General features: G+C 40.6%; 1 pseudogene; it reads right to left on the reverse strand.

Moving 5' to 3' along the window:
* Positions 1–2,463: 2,463 nt before the first annotated feature.
* Positions 2,464–18,524, reverse strand: part of LOC148999458 (E3 ubiquitin-protein ligase ATL6-like) — an 88,222-nt pseudogene continuing 72,161 nt past the window's right edge.

Consider the following 18,524-nt stretch of genomic DNA (forward strand, 5'->3'; position numbering starts at 1 on the left):
TTGTCAGCCATTGCTGCAGGGTCCTTGGGGCTCTTACTGGGTTCTTCTCTTGCTTTTGCTCCAAATCAAAAGGGAAGTAGGCTTGAAGGAGTAGCTGAACAAAAGGGAACTCAGGTGGCCACCGGAGAATCGGCGAATATGAAGAAATTGCCACCACCTGTGCCGGAGAAGATGCCCAGGTTTGCATTGGAATTAGACGGGTTGAACTTCTTTGAGACCATGGTGACACGGTAGTTATACTCATGAAGACAGGAGGAAGCGTTCATCTTCGTTTTCTTTTCCCCCTAATAGATTGATCAGATTCTTCTGTTAATATCAATTCTGTTCTCTGCTTCAAAATTCGAGTTAGGGCATCAAAAGGATATATGTATTCTTTCTTAATTCTTTCAGAGTTATACTGGTGTAATTCATAAGCAATCTTGGTTGCCTCTCTTCGATGAAGTAAAGTAGCATTCTTTTTCAATTTTTGGAATTCTTCATCTGCCTGAGCTTCTAGAAACCCTACTCAAATCAAAATTAAATTTCTCCAATAAAACCGCATATATTTAGAAGGAAGATAACTTTTCTTGATTTATTGACAACAATTTACAGTAGAGATTTGTGTTCTTTCAAACGCATAAACGAAGAAATCGACAATAATATTTTTCTATAAGAAATTATTCTTCTCTCTCTTTTTATTTTTTATTTTTTTATTTTTAATTTCTAGATTAGGGTTATCTTTCAAGTCAAGTAATACTCTGATGCTCACTGTATTTGTGTTATGCTTTATCCTTTTGGATGATAAAATTAGGGAAGGTGAGGCTTTTCCTTCCAAAGTCCCCTTCTAGTTTCCTTCCGATGTAATTAATCCCTTGATGATTGTGGTATTAGCCTCCCAGGATTTGGATTTGGTATTTTTGTTTTTTTATTGTTGTACATGACTATTGATTAGCTTTAAAAGATATGACTTGAAGAAGTGGATTCACACTATAATAAGGGTTGAGAGTTCTCGATGGTGCCAAAATTACCAATAATCAAGATATTTTAAAAGGACCAATCTCTCTGCCTTATTGAAATTATATATAAAAATTAATCCCTTAAAGATGTCGTTAAAGGTGTGCTTAAGTTGGCACAGACAAAGATTTCTTATTCAAATTAAAACATGGAATATCTTCGAATACAATGATTCATTTAACTGTCTAAAGGGTAATTTTTATTTCAACGTCTTGAATTCTACTAATGATCTTTGTTTCGGTTTAATACTTCAAACCTAAAACTGAAAAGACCAAACTAAGATTGAACTTGACTGAACCATTGAACCATTGCCACCCTATCTAGGGGATCAAAAAGGCTCAACCCTTTTCTTTTCAGATGGTAAAACAGTTCCCTATCTATTGTGATCAATTGATCAAAGAGTACCCTAAAGATTGAGTTAATTAGGGGTTTGAAACTATAATTGCAATTTTCTAACTCTTTTTAACTCTATGTACTATTTTCATGATGACAATGGTGAAGATATGGTTGATAATTAAACAATTTGGGAATCAGAGAATCCTAATTTTAGTCTTGTACTCTGTCCTTTCCCCCCTAGAATTAATCTTCCAAAGTTCTTCCAAGTAGCGAAAATTAAGGGCTACATCCGACATGTCGCCTCGTGTCGCCATGTCGGACCCTGGTGACATGTCGCCCGATATTTCGTAGGGGTTTGATGAAAAATCGACCCCCTGTTGTGAAGGGTATTGGGGTCGAAATTTAACGTGTAGTCTAATTTGAGGCCAATAAACACACTGTGAGTGTTATTTTGACCTAAAACATCACCTAAACTAATGTTCTTAATCGACTCATGTCCTATTGTATGCAGGCGAAAGCCCCGAAACTATAAATTTAAAAACTCATAAAAACCAAATCATCTAAAGTCTACAATTCATTGTACAAATACATAGAGTCATCCAACTATATAAAATCTCGAACTCTCAATTCCAAGTACTGTGCCTAGGTGGATCGAACTCCTGTGACTCACAATACTGATAGTGGTCAAGATAATCATCAACTGCAGTTCTATAGTGGTCATCTTCCGCCGCCAAGGGAACTCTAATTTGAGGGAAGTGAGAATAGAGCCAAGGAAGGTGCTGCATGCCTGATGATGCTATTGTTGGTGCCAATGTCTCTGAAAGTGAATACATGGACTCTTGAACAGACAATGGCGTCCTCTCGATACCATGGTCAAAGTAAGTATCGTGACTATCGGCTTGCGAGTGCCTATAATACAAAGTACTAGAGGGGATACTAATTCCCATATCATATTGTCCATGTGAAGGAGGGACACCATAATAACCTGGTGTGGAGCCTACAGACTCATCCAAGCTCCTGGACCCCACCACTCCTATTAAGTCGACCGCCGAATCCCAAGGATTAACATAAGAACCATACGATCCGTGCGGGAGGGTGACATCATCATAATCACCTTTGTGCTGTTGCTGGCCCTCATGGCCCTTCCCCCTCTGATGGTGGCTCGGCCTCGTCATCCTGCCACTCCTTCATGCCTTGTGCCATGATCCAATCCTCACCAAAAGTACCAGCTGCCTCTGCATGTGCTTGACCCTCTCGAGAGGCCATAAACTCATCCACATCAACCCTTGCAGCTCGAGCTAGGTTTGGGTCAGGCCTCCCTCCAGGTTGGTCCAACAACGGCTCACCCCTGTCCAACATCCACTGAGTGCGGGGATCTTGCTCATCTACGCCCACATCAAATATATCATCGAGATTGATGTCTTGCCTATCATTCTCAGCCTTCTCCCTGACATGTTATAGCTTCAACCTCATATTATAGTGACAAAATATCTGAACATTTAGGCGCTGGCTTCCTAACCGGTTCCTCCTCTTGGAGTAGATCATGCTGAATGTACTCCAATTCCTCTCACATCCAAAGGCAGAGCAAGTTTGAGACAGGATCCTGATCGCCAATCTTCGAAGGTTTGATGCACTGTTGCCATAGAGATACCACCATTCAGCTACATTATCACAAAAACATTAAGTTAGAACTTATAACTTTAATACTTAACATAAAATCAACTTATTTATAAATAATAATAATAATGCATTTATGCATGTAAGGATCTAACTATATAAGTATCTAACCTGGATCACTGGTTTCTCTGCCCCGTACATCAGCATCTCCACTAAAAGACCCAAATGCATCCCTAAGCAACTTGATCTGCAATAATACAATCATTAGTATTGATTGGTAACCTCTTCTCAAACTCCCCGCCCTCAGAAACACCACCAAACTTCTGGTCTAGTTCAGTCTCTTGCTCATGATTTGCTTCCTCCCTTCATCTGGCAGCCAGAGAGTGAACAACTCCATATCCTCTCCAGGTTGAACCAACAAGTGCCCCATCAAATGCAACCTTGGAAATATACCTGCGTATCTTGGTCTTGTAGATCTTGATCTTAATCTTGTTGGATGGTTGTGCATTGGTGTTTGAATTGGATTAATTACCTCAAATGCTATTGTCCCCAGTCTTGATGGCTCTTCTTCCCTTTATCACATGAACTATGATAAGTAAAAATTATAACCAACTGGGTCGAACTATGGTAGGTTCAATTGCCCTAGTTGGGACTGGTTTCAGAGGTTAACCCATTGGTGCATTGAGCATGAAGGAACTTGACGATTCCTGCCAAGTTCAGGAGAGGCAGGAGAGGCAATCATGCTTTAAATGGAAATCGCCACTAACTCGGATTGAGGGAGAAAAACCCTACAATTGGACGACTACAAATAAAACTTGTGAATCTGATGGTCGGCAATAAGAGGTAAACCTATATAAATCGAAGCCTAACACAAAGGGGAGGTAATTGACTCGTTTCCCTCCATTAAATCTTTCAATTAAGCCCTACAACTTGCTAGGGCTCTTTGGTGGTGCTCTCATTGATTTAACCATCAGAGGTGGCTTCCTGACTGAAGAGTCGGCCCACATTTGACTTTTGTTTTGTAGGTATCCAAAGATTGAACAATTCTTTGACGCATCAAACTGAAACATCAAGTTCTTTGTTTGTGCATCTACTGTTTCTGATCTCTTGCTTCCCCTTTTTGATGTGCTTTCCAATTCCTGTATTGGCAATGTATCGAGGAGTGTTTCTCCAAGTACAGGGACTAGATTAGCTAGATAAATATGGCTTAATACTTTCAATTTATATAGGTTTACCTCTTATTTCCGACCATCGGATTATTGTTCAAATTAGAGTCCATTTGGAAGTAGCTCCAATACATGACAAATTATGAGAAAATTGTTTGATGTGCCATGATAGTGCTCAATGAAAGCCCTTAAATGCTCCAGTATAGAGAAATTATTTGATTCAGATTAGACGAGCTAAATGATCCAAAGACAGTCCTAAAATGACAAGGAGTAATCGAAATGAAAGATGTGTATATCCCAGCATTGTATCTAGTATGACTTCGAATAGAGCATTGGTGATTAAAGATCCATGTAGGCAGCTCGACAGTCATACTGCATTTGGGCTGAAACATAAAACAGTAATTCTGTCTATTGGAGACTACATTGCATGTATAAAAAATGGAAGAGGAGAAGTCGAATCTCTAGATCAGCAAGGGGCATCCATTCCATCTTCCACATGAAGCCCACACCTGTATGCATGCATATGCATACTTACATTACATGGATCACTCATATTAAGTGTCTGATAACACATTCATCAATGAAACGAAACCACATCCTCCGCCAACGAGGGTTGATGTACAGAACCGCTGCAAATCCTAAAACGCACATTCCATATGAAGCAACAAAACTTATAACAAAGATTCTCATGTCGACACCATCCTCGTCTCCTACACCCATTGAAGTTGCTATGGTTATGCTGGGTGGTTCTCCACCAGATACTGAACAGGTATTTGGTAAGGGTGGACCACAAAAAAGGGGGGTTTCCTTCATAACTTGTAGCACTGAATGTTGAAAACTGTGCTTTCATGTCTGGCATCTTGCCAGATAAATTGTTGTGTGCCACACTGAATACAGCAAGAGCACACAATGAGGTTAGTTCTGAAGGGATTTCCCCACTTAGGTTGTTATAGGAAAGATCTAAGCTCTCTACTTGTGTTAGGTTTGAAAAAGTTATTGGAATGGCTCCTGTTAATTGATTGTGTGACATATTTAATGCTCGAACTCCAGTCAAGTGTCCTATTTCATGTGGGATCTCACCTATGAGATTATTGCAAGATAAGTCCAACCCAGACATAATCTCAAGGATCTTACCCTTAAAGGAATTAGACCTACTTTTCGTAGTGAACCATCCATCTACTTCTTCATATTCCCAACTTATGAAATCCTCATCCAAGTTTAAATTTGAATGAAAACGGAATTCAGAGATTTGATAATACCGAAAATATTGTGCCACTGGGCTTCTTATCCTCCCAAATGTGATGTTACTGAGACATCGGGGTATTGACCCAGAAAAGCTATTATGTGAAAGATCCATTAAGCTTATCCATATCAAATGGCACAAGTATTCTGTTTTTCACCACCAATATGATTCTCTTTGACAGAAAGAACTCTCAAATTAGGTAGCTCACTAATCCAATGAGGAAGTCTACCAAATAAGTTGTTATCTGCTATATCCGAAGTCACCATATTTGAATTGTTCAGGACAAAATCAACTGATGGTGACCATGTGAATTCATTTCCATTCAAATGTAAATGGTATAAACTTGTCAAGTTGAACATTGATGGTAAGGTTCCTGAAAGCTGGTTTCCACCTAAATCAAGAAATTCAGTTGAAAGTTTAGATAATTCAATTGGGATGTTTCCTTCTAAAAAGTTATCTTCCATGTTAAGTGCCTCCAGATATGTTAGATTACCAATCCAACTGTGATAAGTAAACATAATAACCAACTGGGCTGAACTATGGTAGGTTCAATTGCCCTAATTGGGACCGGTTTCAGAGGTTAACCCATTGATGTGCTGAGCATGAAGGAACTTGACAGTTCCCACCAAGTTCGGGAGAGGTGGGAGGGCAATCATGCTCTAAATGGAAATCGCCACTAACTCGGATTGAGGGAGAAAAATCGTACAATCAGACGGCTATGAATAAAACTTGTGAATTGATCCGATGGTCGGAAATAAGAGGTAAACCTATATAAATCGAAGCTTAACACAAAGGGAAGTACCCTGAAACTAAAACTGAAAAATATCGTCCATATTTAACACAAAGGTAAACCTAAATATCGTCCATATTTGGGCTTAATACTTTCAATCTAAAACTGAAAAATATCAAACTGAAATTGGACATTACTAAGACACTCCCTTTCCCTATCTAGGGGATCAAAAAGGTTCAACCCCTTTTCTTCTAGGACAGTAAAACAGTTCCCTAACTGTTGTAACGAATTAATCAAAAAGTACCCTGAAGGTTGACTTTATTAGGGGTTTGAAACCATAATTGCAATTCTCTAACTCTTTTGAATGTACCATTCTCATCATGAGGTTGGTGAAGATAGGGTTGATAATTCAACAATTTGGAATCAGAGAATCCCAGTTTTAGTCTTGTACTCTCTATCCTTCCCTACTAGAATCGATCTTCCAAAGTTTCTTCCAAGTAGCCACATTGAAGCTACAACACAAGACTAGTGGTTAATTGTGAATATGTAGCCAACCCAGGAATTTGTTGTACAAGATCCACTACATGCCATGGCACTCGATACATCTTCTCTGTCATCTTAATAGCTGACTCAGGATCGGATTGTATTTGGACTCTGTAGTGCCCCGAATTGATGCATTGTTAATAACTCCACATGCCATGTTGAATATTCTTTCCAGTTCTCCTTTGCCCGATACACTTCTGAACACATTAGAGTAGTAGTATGTTCATTTGTAACTTGCGTCAAAGGTCGGCATATGCGTTTTGAATTTGCTTTAAACTTAGGCAGGTATTGTATTGTCTCTTCCAGTTCTGGGGGACTAATTTTAAGTTCCTTCCAGTTCTGTTGGATTTGGTTGTATGTTAGAGAAAACAATGTCATTTCTGCCATCCAAACAACATAGCATGTAAATAAATAAAAAAAAAGTGTAAAACCCAGCCCTAACCTTGACCCGGAAACCTTGTTATTTGTAGGTCCAGTGACCCTAAGTAAAGTAAGAAGTCAGCTTTGGGCCATCCCAGTGGAGGACTTGGTGTCTGGCTTTGAATCCATGAGAGTTGATGATGGGGTTCTATTTATGGAAACTGAATCTTGATGAAGATCGGATTAGTTGATGGACTTGGAGTGCTCTCTATCATGGTTTGAAGGCATTTCTATCTATTAGGTAAGTCACTTGATATGTGTGCAAAACCCCTTTAGGATTGGATTTGATCTGGGTCTTCAATTCCCTGTTTAAGAGTTGCTGAACTGATTGGTCGACTGGACCAGTCGACCAATCCACTCGACCAATGGGTGCTGTCTTTGGCAATTAGGTCTTGCTTGCTCTATTTAAGTCCAATCTTGAGTCTACTTCGTATTTTCTGCCTCCAAACTCTTTGGAACGAACCAAAGACCTCTGCAAGTCATCTCCCTTGCATCCTTGGTGTTTTTCTTGACGGATCTTCGTCAAAACTCTTCCTCTTGCATCAAAGGTATGTCTACACTCTCTTCTTCTCTCCATCTCTGTTTTTCTTTCCTTTTTGAGTTGAGACAGTAGAGGAGATGCTGCAGTCTCTGTTGCAAACATCTCTGGACTTGTCTCTCATGATCTTCCTAAGGATTAATCGCTAATGCAATGATCTTAACCATGATCATTGCAAGCTTTTGAAGGAATCATGATCAAATCATGATCTTGTCTTTGTTTATCTTTTGATTTGAATTCTGATCTCCTTAGATCTACTATTTTGATCATATTAGTAGTCAATTGCTGTGTTTTCTTTTCATGATCCATGATCTATCAATCTCTAGTTGTTTCTCTTCTACCATACCATGTTTTCTTCATTAATCATGATAGTTACATATATGGTAGGTTTTGTTTCCTTGTTTAGATTTATGCTCTTAGGTCTATTTTCTTGAAGATCTAAGTATGCTTTTCATGATACCTTTACCTGAATCAATAATTCATTCTCCTATTGTTCTTGTCTTTGATTTCTATCTTGAATTCTTCAAGAACCATGATTGATCTAATTATGGTAACTTTTTGTTTCCTAATTTGTATCTTGATGACTTGATTTGATTAGTGTTTTGAGATCCCCTATATGTTAGGATACTACTAATGTAGTTTACCCCTTGATTAGTACCCTTTTGAACCACCAAATTTGGATTTTATATCTTAAAATTCTGATTTTATAGGCTACTGTCTGCATTGGTCGATTGGGGCAGTAGACCAATCCAATCGACCAATGAGTACAGCAACTCTAGAATTGGTCTGTTTTGGATGTTTTGGTATCTTTTCTGTTAGGGATCTTTCCTAATATGTTGTATACACTTGTTTAGGACCTTCTTCTCAAGTTTGTCAAGATCTTACTTGATTCCTTAGGATTCCTTTTCAAGTTATAAAAGGTAAGGATGGTTACTTCTTTAACAACATAAATTGCATATCTTAGTTTCTATATATGAATCTTGTTAATTTATTTCTTTAAATAGATTCTTATAATGTTATACTACTGTGGTACTGTCTTGATATCAGTAGCATTACTTATTTATATTGAATTGACTCATGTATGATTTACTTACCAGTTATATACAAGTTGATTGTAATTATTGATTTCCTTCCATATATGAAGTTACCATATATGTGATGTTATGAATTGATGCTTGTGTATGCTTAAGTATGGTTTGGAAAGGAGAGGTGTCCTTTTGACACTTTTGTCCTTGGACAACTACGGGAATATTATGGGATGTTTCCGGAGATGCCCTCTGGACACCTTCCTAAACTATTGGATGACATATCTAGGACTGTCTAGTAGTGTTGGGCTAGGATGTCCCATTATGTCAGACCCTAATCGGAGGGGTATTGAGACCGAACGACCCATGGTAGCAATGGGGATTCATGGGCGCTCAAGACCGGTAACCAACCCGTGAGAGGACAGGAATCACATTCTGGGGGCCATTTATTGGTAGGGTTGCATATGGATAGACTTGGGCTCACAGGCACTCAAGACTGGTAACCAACCCGTGAGGGGACGTGAGAGCTTCCCGTTTACCATATGTGGATGACCAATAGGGTTGATGAGTCCGTAGTTAGGGACTATGAGGACTCTAGTGTGAAGGATACCGGAAAGGATCGTCAGGGACGAGGAATGGACGTATATGGATCTGACATGATGTAACTAAGTAGAAGACTTGCATTTGGCTAGGCTTTACCTTGACATGCGCCGGTACTTAGACCAATGGTGATGTGAGAGAGTGGTGACCTATACCCCCAGCCATGGAATGTCCCGAGGGATGCCGGACCCATTACCAACTGATGATGAGTTTCTTTGAAACTCATTCCTTTATTGTACAATGTTTGTTAGACTATTCTACAGGTTCTGAATATCATGACGGCCCGTATGAAGAAGCGCAAGGAGAAGAGGCATATCTCCAGGAAGGTGATTGCGGTTACAACAATTACACTGAAGATCCCGCGAGTGGTTATGCTCCGTACGATGCTTAGTCCGACCATAGAGTGGAAGCGCCCTTGTGCCGTTTATGAGATTTATACCTATAGGGATATTGTCTATAAGATTGAGAACAATTTAGTTACCTATTGTACCTGCTATTGGGATTAGATTCTATCTTGCTTATTCTCTTTTAGAACTACTTTTCCGCTGGTTGTAGAGTGGGATTTCGCCTCACTTTACTTATCTGATTATATCTAGTACTCTGATTTATATATGATTCATCCTTTTCTTATTTGGATCTATGGTTTATCTTTCGCACTTTTATTTTTATTGTTCATGATTATGTTATTGTTTATGTGGGAGGTTGATTACTCAATACCTGATCTTTGGGTTGTGGATCACACTCTCGGGTATGCCAGATAGGGTACCGGCTGGGAGGATGTGACAAAAAGACACAATGATGCGCCCAGAAATTGTCAAGCCTTCAGATTCCTAGATGATTGCCTGCAAAAGAGAGTTAGATGTGGCCCGACCGTGGGGGTCGGGAGGCCACCTCCGAAGCTTAAGTTAGTTCCTGAACTAATCACCAGAGCTCTGATAAGTTGCAGAGCTTAAATAATGAATGCATAAATTGGAAACGATTCAGATACCTCTGGAGTGAATGGATCACTTGTTTATATAGATTTTACCTCAAATTCTCAACCGTTGAGTGAAGTCTCCATCTCCGTTAGTGGCCGTCCAATTGTAGGGTTTCCTTCTAGATGTTCGGGAACGCAGGTAGTTACCAATTGCGGCACGATTCCCTCACCGCTTTGCCGATAGTTGCTTCCTACAAGTCAGCTTCGTCTACCGCAAGGTTCGGGAGATCTTACCGGATTGATAACCAAAATGCGGCGCCTTTATGATCATTTAATTAGGGTTTGGTGGGTCCCCGATTACGGTCTAACCTGGCTGATGATTATGAACCCGGTCCATGGGTTCGGTGCAATTTTCCTCGTATCATTTGCCCCGCAGGCCAAGCGTTCAAGCAACGGTGTGGAATGCTTGGTCTGGTACACTTTCCGATCATGAGCGAGTATGAAATATCTTTTCAAGTAAAAATATCTCCGCATTTAATGCTGCTGACATCTCTTTCCAGCGAGGTGCCATCGAAACGTTTTGACGCCTCGTTTCCTGTGCATAGTGGGCCACGTGGCAGTCGGGGAGGTGCGAACCTTACACCGTGTTGTTCGAACCGTCGTATCTCAGTTTTTCTCACCATGACGAAAGTTTTTTGAATCCTCAGCGACTACAGACCATTAGAACCTTACAAATCGTCCAATCTTTTTCTTTCGAATCGATGTGCCCCTATCCATCGATTATATCCTTGTTCATTTGTCTTCTGAACCTATAAAAGGTTCCTCATGCCTCATTCCTTCTTTTTACTTCTCTACTTATCAGCTTGCGTTCTTTCGAGTTTTTTAGTTTTCAACCTGCGCGACTCAAGCTTTGTTCTTCTAAATCCTAAAATCACAAGTAAGTTCCATTTCCCTTACTTTGTTCTCTTTTCCTACACTCGCACAATCGATTCTTTCTGTTTACTTCTTAAAAAATGGGTAGCGGTAAAACCTTTGAAAATAACGATTCTGTATCCTGCATGGTAGAGGGTGAAGAATCTGCCGATCAAAGGAGTCCCACTTGTGAAACCCAGCCCTAACCTTGACTCGGAAACCTTGTTGTTTGTAGTTTCGACAACCTGAAGTAAAGCAAGAAGTCAACTATGGGCCATCCTAGTGGAAGACTTGGTGACTGGCTTTGAATCCTTGAGTGTTGATGACAGTGTTCCATTTATGGAAACTGTATCTTGATGAAGATCGGATTAGTTGATGGACTTGGAGTGCTCTCTGTCATGGTTCGAAGGCATTTCTACCTATTAGGTAAGTCACTTGGTGTGTGTGCAAAACCCCTTGATGTTTGGATTTGATCTGAGCCTTCATTTCCCTGTTTTGGTCTTGCTGTTTTGATTGGTCGACTCATTGGTCGACTGGATCAGTCGACCAATCCAATCGACCAATGGGTTTTGTTTTTGCTAATTAGGTCTTGCTTGCTCTATTTAAGTTCAATCTCGAGTCTACTTCGTATTTGCTGCCTCCAAACTCTTTGGAACATACCAGAGATCTCTGCAAGACATCTTCCTTGCATCCTTGGTTGATCCCTCGCAAGAACTCAAGTAATCTTCTTCCTCTTGCATCAAAAAGGTATGTCTACACTCTCTTCTTCTTCTTCATCTTTGATTTTCTTTCCTTTTTGGGTTGAGACAGTAGAGTAGATGCTGCATTCTCTATTGCAAACATCTCTTTACTTATCTCTCATGATTTCCTAAGGATTAATGGCTAAAGCAATGATCTTAATCATGATCATTGCAAGCTTTTGAAGGAATCATGATCTAAATCATGATCTTGTCTTCGTTCATCTTTGATTTAAATTTTGATATTCTTAGATCTATTTTATTGATCATATTAGTAGTCAATCGCTGTGTTTTCTTTACAAGATCTATAACCTATCAATCTCTAGTTCTTTCTCCTTGATCATACCATGTTTTTCTTCAAGAACCATGATTGATCTAATTATGGTAACTTTTGTTTCCTAACTTGTAACTTGAAAACTTGATTAGATTAGTGTTTTGAAGTCCTCTATATACTAGGATGCTGCCATTTTAGTTTACCCCTTGTTTAGTACCCTTTTGAACCACCAAATTCGGTTTGTTTATTCTCAAAATTCTGATTTTTGAAGGCTACTGTCTCAGTTGGTCGACTCATTGGTCGACTGAGGTAGTAGACCAATCCAATCAACCAATGAGTACAGCAACTCCATATTTGGTCTGTTTTGGATGTTTTGATATCTTTCCTTCTAGGTATCTTTCCTAATATGTTGTATACACTTGTTTAGGACCTTCTTCTCAAGTTTTGTCAAGATCTTACTTGATTCCCTAAGATTCCTTTGCGAGTTATAAAAGGTAAGGATGGTTACTTCCTTAACTACATAGATTGCATATCTTAGTTTCTATATTTGAATCTTGTTAGTTTATTTCTTCAATTAGATTCTTTCAATGTTATACTACTATTGTACTATCTTGATATCAGTAGTATTACTTGTTTATATTAAATTGACTCATGTATGATTTACTTACCAAATATATACAAGTTGGATGTTATTATTGATTTCTTTCCATATATGAAGTTACCATATATGTGATGTTATGGATTGATGTTTGTGTATGATTAAGTATGGTTTGGAAAGGAGAGGTGTCCTTTTGACACTTCTGTCCTAGGACTACTACAGGAATATTATCGGATGTTTCCGGAGATGCCATTTGGACACCTTCCTAAACTGTTGGATGACATATTTAGGACTGTCTAGTAGTGTTTGGCTAGGATGTCCCGTTATGTCAGACCCTAATCGGAGGGGTATTGAGACCGAACGACCTGTGGTAGCAATGGGGATTCATGGGCGCTCAAGACCGGTAACCAATCCGTGAGAGGTCAGGAATCACATTGTGGGGACCATTTATCGGTAGGGTTGCATATGGTTAGACTTGGGCTCACGGGCGCTCAAGACCGGTAACCAACCCGTGAGGGGACGTGAGAGCTTCCCGTTTACCATATGTGGATGACCTATAGGGTTGATGAGTCCGTAGTCAGGGACTATGAGGACTCTAGTGTGAAGGATACTGGAAAGGATCGCCAGGGGCGAGGAATGGACGTATATGGATCTGACTTGATGTAATTGAGTAGGAGACTTGCATTTGGCTAGGCTTTGACCCTGACATGCGCCGGTACTTAGACCAATGGTGATGTGGGAGAATGGTGACCTATACCCCCAGCCATGGAATGTCCCGAGGGATGCCGGACCCACTACCAAAAGGCGTTGTGTGATGAGACCATCCTAAAGAAGTACGGTGCTATGACTTAAAGCATGTCTGCCAATAGAGACCAGCATACATAGAGTTAGAATCATATTGCATCATGTGTTTCATATCATATAGCATTTTACTTTGCTTTGAAATACTGCCATTTATGTTTTATGGATTAACTGCCTTACTGAGTTTCTTTGAAACTCATTCCTTTTGTGCAATGTTTTGTTAGACTACTCTACAGGTTCTGAGTATCATGACTGCTCATATGAAGAAGCGCAAGGAGAAGAGGCATATCTCCAGGAAGGTGATTGCGGTTACGACAATTACACTGAAGATTCCGCGGGTGGTTATGCTGCGTACGATGCTTAGTCCGACCATAGAGTGGAAGAGCCCTTGCGCCATTTTTGAGATTTATACTTATAGAGATGTCGTCTATAAGATTGAGAACAATTTAGTTACTTATTGTACCTGCTATTGGGATTAGTTTTCATTCCTTTTCCTTTTCTTTTAGTACTACTTTTCCGCTGGTTGTAGAGTGGGATTCCACCTCACTTTACTTATTTGATTTGACATTCTGATTATCTTTCGTACTCTGATTATATATGAATTACTCTTTCCTTATTTGGATCTTTTGTTTATCTTTTGCACATTGATTATTATTGTTCATGATTATGTTATTGTCTATGTGGGAGGTTGATTACCTCGATACTTGATCTTTGGGGCTGTGGATCACACACTTGGGTATGCCAGGTAGGGTACCGGCTAGGTGGATGTGACACACTGGCTTCGTTGAATTCTCCGGTGATTGGGATCATAGGATCACTGAACACTGGTTGAGATCTGCACCGGCCATCCCTAGAGAAGCACCAGGCAATGCTCCCATTGCTAAGGGGTCTTCCTCAAAGAAGAGAAAAGCTTCTAAGACGACGGTGGAGAAATCCCGTTCGTCGAAAAGATCTTCCACCAGGCCCTCAGATATCATTTCTGCGGTTCGCGCGAAAGACCTGAAAAACATTTGTGATGACTATTCCATTCCGCGGTCTTGTATCCTTCGCATCCCGAATTCAAACAAAAGGCTCAATTCCAACCCTCCAGGGGAATTCTCTCTTTACCTCAACTCTTTCAAGAGTGGGGTTCGTTTTCCTTTCTTTTCTTCTGTGATTGCCAGAATTTTAAACGACTGGCAAATTTGTCCTGGTATGCTTCTCCCGAATAGCTGGAGGCATATAATCGGTTACCTGGGGCTCTGCCATGAGCTCGAGCTAACCCTTCTTTAGATTTTTTTCGTCATTTCTATACACTGAGTAGATCAAATCCACCCGGGTGGGTAGTCTTTTCCAAACGCCCGAAGACTGAGCTCAATTGGCAAGGGGGAATCCTTGCAGAGGGTACCTGCCCTTCCAATAATAAAGGATGGCGGGAAAAGTTTGTTTTTTGTAAGGTTCCCAAATCCAAACATAAATTTCCAATGAGTTGGAGCACCCCGGACTCCTTCACCTAGATCAATCGCTCTCCTTTCCTTCCTGCCCTGAGAAAGAGGCGGTTCGGGTCATCAAAGCCATTTTCTGGCGTTCGGAAATCCATGGGCATGCCATGGAGAACGAAGCAGTTCTTCACTACTGGGTTTTGAGCCATGGTGAGCGCCCAAAAGTTTTAATTCCACTCTATTTATGCATATACTCTTTGTTCTTATAATGATCTCAATCTTTGGTTGATTTGCAGTGCCTCCCAAGTTTAACCGCAATGCTGTCTTTTCTCTGGCTCAAAAAGGCTTGGCCGCTGCCGAGAAAAGAGTTCCCCGGAAAGGGAGAAAAGAGGCTCCTGAGGACGCCCCTTCTCTTAAGAAGGCTTCATCTGTTGCTACCCCGAAAGGGGTTACTTCCCCGAGGGGGCTTTTGAGGACCAAGTCGGATTGTGCTGCTCGAGGAAAAGATCCAGTAATAGTTGAGGAATTCACCCATGATGATACTACCCCTGTCAAAAGGAGAAAGGATCTGACCGATGATGCTGCTTCTAAGAGAAGCAAGGTTGATCAAGGGGAAATCTATGTTCCCAAATGGAAAGTGAATCTTCGGGACCCGGTTCTCTTAGATACTGAAGCATTTATTGATTGGGCTGTTAATGCTCGAACACCGTGCAATCGGAAAGCCTTGAATGAGATGCCCGATGTGAGTTGTTGAACTAGATGCCCGATGTGAGTTGTTGAACTCCAATATTAGGTGTGTATTGATTCTTTAACTATTTTCCCAGCTGGAACCTCTGTAGTAGGTAGACTAACTTGTTTTCGTATTGTCACAACAGGGTTCTTACTGAGAATTTCCATCGTGAGATGGAAGCAAACATGAGAGTCGGCCACCTACGTGCTGACGTTTGTCTTAGTAATGAGCTTGCCGAGAAGAGGTTGGGGGAAATTTCCGCACTGGAGGAGGAGATTGCCCGTCTTTATTTGTCTCAAGGTAACTTGTCGTTGCTAAGTCCCGATTGGAGGATTTGAGGAAAGAGTTGGTAGAGTTGAAGAAAAGTGTCCGGTCCTCAGAATGCCAAATCGAGGATCTTACCTGGGAGAAGGAAAAGTTGGAAGGAAAGCAGGAAGCTATTGCTTCTCCCCAAGGTCCCGATGATTTGAAGCCAGAGGTTCGGAAAGCTTGTGTCTTGAAATATTTGAACAGCGTGCCTTTCGGTGAGTTACTCAATCGGTATAATCTGGTTGCCTATCGGGAGGGTGTTAAAGACGTGTGGAAGAGTATTCTGACGACCTATCATTCCTTCCCAATTGAAGAGCACAAGGACTTAATTTTTTAGGAGACTTTTGTGGATTTGGATCTTCCAATTCCAACTTGGGATGCTGAAAAGAAGAATCTGCCGCCAGCTAATCCCACTAGTGGTGTCATTTGCAAATATTTGGATGATGAGCCTGCTTTACCTTCGGACGCCAAAGGGGTTGCAGACAATGCTCCTCCAACTGCTCAAAACTTCGAAGGACAAACACCTGAGGGCGCCTCCGAACAAAGAACTCCCGAAGTTGTTCCTGAACATGTTCCTCAATCTTCTGCAAATTTTAAGAGATTTTTTTTTTTGGTGAGGGTAGACCCTCCCTTTTGGGTCTTAAACTTTAAGATAAAATCTTTTTTGGTTTATTGCTTGCTGTAGTTTTGTTGATTGTATCCTTGCATGTTCTATTGTTTCTTATACTCGCATTTAACTGAACATACTTGCCTTAATCTGAACACAAACTGAAAGTCTTTTGGATTTATCATTGTGCTATCTTGTTCTTCTACTGCCCCCTATTCAAAATATTTAAAGTTTTGGCATTTGAAAGAACCATCTTGTTCGGGAATAATCTTTCCTTGATTCTGCCCGTTCAATCGTCCAGCGGTTATCTCAATCGTTTATTTTTTCTTGGAATTTATCTTCCTTGGGAAACGCAAATGTCACTTAGGTATTAAATGCTTTGATTGAAGGTTGCACACTCGAATTCGCCGTCTTCGTAACTGGCACCTTCCTTGGCACGTAGACAGATGCGATGTGTTCGAATCCATTTTTCTAAATTCGCTAAGTTGCTTATTGTCCACCATTCATCATCTGACGTATTCCAATCATCGCTAGTCTTCAACCATTGATTTCAAAAGCTTGAACCATCGTTATGCTTTTGCCGGTGGATTTCCCAAAACTTGAACTGTCATCATCCTGTTTCAGTGTCTATTTAAATGCTTTGGCTTTCCCTTTTTTTCTTGCATTTTCGTTTTGGTTGTGCGAAGCTCTGACGTTTCTGGAACTAGAAACCATACAACAAATCTTCATCATGTTGGATAATGGATTCCTCCAGCATTTCTGCTACTGCTACAATGTCTGTGAAGCGCATACCACGGGAAAAGTCCAGAGAAGAAGGCAAAGCGACTTCTTCAGTTCCAAAACCTCCCCCTCTTTCTACAGAGGAGATTTACAGGCCTCCCTGGAAACTGCAGCGTTTTGACCGTGTTACCGGCAGTTTTGAACGGGCATTGGAGTGGTGCACTCTTGCCCAAACATTGGCAGAAAGCAAGGCTTTTGACTCTGTTCTTGACGATGTTTTTGTAAAATCGTTGGTGATGTGAGTCTCTTCTTTGAGATTATTCTTCGCTTTTTGTATATTTTTCTGAATCTTGCAAAAAATTTGCTTGTTGCAGGAGTACCGTGGATAACTTCCACAAACAGGTGGAGGCAGCTTACCAGATTGGAAAGATGCATTCTGACCTCTCCAGGCTTCGGGTTGAATCTTCGTCCAAGGATCGGGAGATTGCACACCTTCGGGATAGGCTTTAGGATGAGGTAAAGGTAAGAAATACTGAGATTTTAAATCTTTCTCAAGACCTGGATGTTGCCAATGGTCAAATCTGTGGTTTCGAGTGAAGGGTAATTAATCTCTCGGGGGAACTAAATAATTTTGAAGCCAAGGTGGAAGAGCTGTAGAAGCAAATAGTTCCTCCCGATCTTGATTGCATCCCTGCCGAAACCTGGAAGGTTTGCATTCGTAAGTACTTAGGCAGTAAGCCTTTTCGTAACTTGTTGGATATTTTGAATGGTCATGCTTATTGGGATGGCCAGAATGAGGTGTTCGAAATTAATCTTGAGGAGAAATTCGAATTTTGACACGGCTCCCCATAATTTCTCTGCCATCTCGAATGGGCCGAGGATGTAGAAGATTTGCCGACTCCTAATCCGGACAACTATATCTTGATGACTCACCTCCTGCAACTCCAATAACAGAGGAGATTGCAGAAAACAAGGAAGAAGTTGATGCTCCAAATGTCAATCCGGAAGGCGTCAATCCTTCTTCCACAACGATCCAAAGAACAGGAGGGGATCGAGCTTGAAACTTCTTCGCCAGATTTTCTTTTCCTTCTTATCTTAGCGACCGAAATGAAGTTTCTTCATCAGTCAAAGGGTAAGGATCCTGGAAAAGCTAGACGGTGGGTTCGAGCTGCTCTTCCCAATTGTTGGTGGAGTTCTAGTTTTCTTTGTAGAAATGTTCCTTGTCCAAGATATTATATGATCTCCCGAACGTAGTTTTAAATTTGAAATGTTCCTTGTCCAAGATTTT

The sequence above is a fragment of the Hakea prostrata genome, unplaced genomic scaffold (genome assembly GCF_041222555.1).
Source record: "Hakea prostrata isolate BN-2017 unplaced genomic scaffold, UWA_Hpros_2 contig_4, whole genome shotgun sequence".
Taxonomy (NCBI): Eukaryota; Viridiplantae; Streptophyta; class Magnoliopsida; order Proteales; family Proteaceae; genus Hakea; species Hakea prostrata.